The sequence below is a fragment of the Lepidochelys kempii genome, chromosome 13 (assembly GCF_965140265.1).
Source record: "Lepidochelys kempii isolate rLepKem1 chromosome 13, rLepKem1.hap2, whole genome shotgun sequence".
Classification (NCBI taxonomy): Eukaryota; Metazoa; Chordata; order Testudines; family Cheloniidae; genus Lepidochelys; species Lepidochelys kempii.
The window spans coordinates 35,665,917-35,668,781 of record NC_133268.1 but is presented as its reverse complement, the minus strand read 5'-3'; the positions used below and the strand labels follow the sequence as shown (position 1 = coordinate 35,668,781).

The 2,865-nt window shown below is 42.0% G+C and overlaps 1 pseudogene; it reads left to right on the top strand.

The window, feature by feature from the left end:
• Positions 1–205: 205 nt before the first annotated feature.
• On the top strand, positions 206–1,620 carry LOC140897255 (olfactory receptor 5V1-like; annotated as a pseudogene).
• The last annotated feature ends 1,245 nt before the right edge of the window (positions 1,621–2,865 follow it).

Here is a 2,865-nt window from a genome sequence, read left to right as displayed (position 1 = left end):
TTGACAATGAATTGACTTAAAAGTTGAGTTTATCTTTAAAATATATTAACAAGTTTGCTTCATTTCCCCTAGATACATCCCAGGGCAAATGCAAACTGTAGAAATCAAACGTCCATTGAGGAATTTGTCCTCCTGGGATTTGGGAATCTCCCGGAACTTCAGATTCTTCTCTGCTTCCTGTTTCTAGTGATCTCCATAGTGACCATGGCTGGAAAATATCCTCATTGTTGTGCTAGATGTGGCTGATCAGCACCTTCACACCCCTATGAACTTCCTCCTGGGGAACTTGTCCTGCTTGGAGATCTGCTACACCTCCAGCATCCTGCCCTGGGTGCTGGCCAGTCTCCTCACGGGGGACAGAACCATTTCTGTTAGTGGCTGCATGACACAATTTTATTGTTTTGGTATCCTAGCAGCCACAGAATACTATCTGCTAGCAGTGATGTCTTACGATTGGTATCTAGTGATCTGCAATCCACTCTGTTATGCCACTCTGATGAACGGCAGTGTTTGTTTCCAGCTCGCGGCTTGTTCCTGGACAAGTGGCTTTCTGAGCAGTACCATAGTAATCATTTTAATGACTAAAATAAAGTTTTGTGGCTCCAATGAAATTGACTATTTCTTTTGTGATTCCTCACCCATCATAAAACTATCCTCTACTGTTACCCAGTTTCTAGAACTCACCATTTTCATGGTCTCCTGCGTCAGGTGACTAGTCCCATTTCTATTCACATTGGCATCCTACGTTTGCATCATCAACACCATCCTGAGAATTCCTTCCACCACCGGGAGGCAAAAGGCATTTTCTACCTGCTCCTCTCACATTGTCACTGTCACAACATTTTATGGGACTCTGATTATTGGCTGCATGGTTCCAATTGCCCACCATTCAAAGGACTTATACAAGGTATTTTCTGTCTTCTAAACAGTCCTGACCCACATGGTCAACCCCCTCATCTACAGTCTGAGGAACAAAGAGGTCAAAGAGGCCCCGAGAAGGGCTGTCAGTAAGTTTCTGGCTTTTGCAAGACTTCAGACTGTAAAATTAACAGATCTCTATCAGTCACCTACAGCAGGAGATTCTGGAAGACTGGCACCTCTCCCCAATCAGCTAATTTTGATCTTTGCAGTTGTAAAATAAGATTGAGATTTTTAAAAGGGACTTTAGGGGTTAGGAGCACTGTATTCCATGCTTTGATTTTCCAGAAACTTTTGGAGGGTTACTTAGGGTGATATCTCAAAGGAGTTGAAGGGAGTTAAACACCTACATTGGAGTTAATCACCAAAGGGATTTAATCACCTAAATTGGAAGTTGAGTCACCTAATTCCTTCACATTTCTTTGGAAATCCTGCCCTAAAACTTTGGCAGACATGGATTTCACTGAATTTTAGGACTGATACTTGCTGCTGCTGCCTTTAGGGAGCAGTATTCGTATGGTATGCTTTGGCTGATATTTTTCTTTTCCAGGTGATGGAGGATAATTTGGGGAGAGGGGAGAAGGAAGGGGGAAACAATGATTGCATGAGTGAGAAAAATAAATCTGAATTCAAATGCAATGTTAACTGTTGTAGATGCCTGTGGAATTACATCATGCTTCCCTTTGCAAATCTAATAATAAAACAGGGCAACTGCATAAAAGTTTGGGTCAATATTTTTTTGGTCTTTGAGTCATATTTTAAGGTCAGAAGGGACTCTGATCTAGTCTTCATGACACAGGCCAAAGAACGTGACCAGCCATCTATGTTTCCCACTCCCTCCTATCTGGACTTTTCAGAGTCTCTGATTACCCTAGATTTACTGAGCTGGTCAGTGGAGATGCACTGATTCACAGAAACTCTGGACTCTTTCTTTTAAGGCATATTTCAACATTGTGGGCCTGATTCAACACTGGCTTACTTAGTCTCTATATATGCTACTTTTCATTTGAATCAAAGCCTTCTGGTAGGGGAAATTCTTTCCAGCAGTTTATAGATAGACCCATTGTGACTGAGATTTCCAAAGAAACTAGGAAGACTTTCTAAAGAACCGGTAAATAACAGGCCACTAAATTTCACCCAGTTACCCCTGTGTTGAGGCCAATAACTTACAGATTTATAAATTACCAATTTATAAATTTATAAAAATTTACCGATGAAGTGGGTATTCACCCACGAAAGCTTATGCTCCAATACATCTGTTAGTCTATAAGGTGTCACAGGACTCTTTGCTGCTTTTACAGATCCAGACTAACACAGCCCACCCCTCTGATACTTATAAATGTATAGATTCCGGGGCTAGAAAGGACGGTTGTGATCATCTACTCTGACTTTTTGTCAGTCACTTGCTGGTTTTAACTGGAGTAAATGGTGGATTCTGTGTAACTTGAAATCTTTAAATCATGATTTGAAGACTTTAGTAACTTAGCCAGAGGTTATGGGCCTCTTACAGGAGTGGGCTGCTGAGCTTCTCTGGTCTGTGATGTGCAGGAGGTCAGACTAGATGATCATGATGATCTCTTCTGGCCTTAAAGTCTGTGAGTCTAAGACTCTACTTGGCTCTCTCACACATTCACTGTGTGTCTTGGAGATGCTGTTGAATCTCCCCTTGCCTCAGTTTCCCTTGTGCATAATGATGCACTTGGATGCTGGGAGAATAAATCCATGAATGTGTGTGACACTCCCTGATGCCACATTGATGGGCATATTAGAGCCTAGATAACGAAAAATGTGAAGTCACTAAGATGTGTGTGTGTAGACATTTGTGTCTCCATAGCAGTCTGGGACCTGAGGCTAGGCTTTTCACGAGTGTCTACATGATTTAAGAGCACAGGTCCACTTGAAAGTCAGCGGCATCTCGGAAAATCCCAACCATGAACTGTACACTGA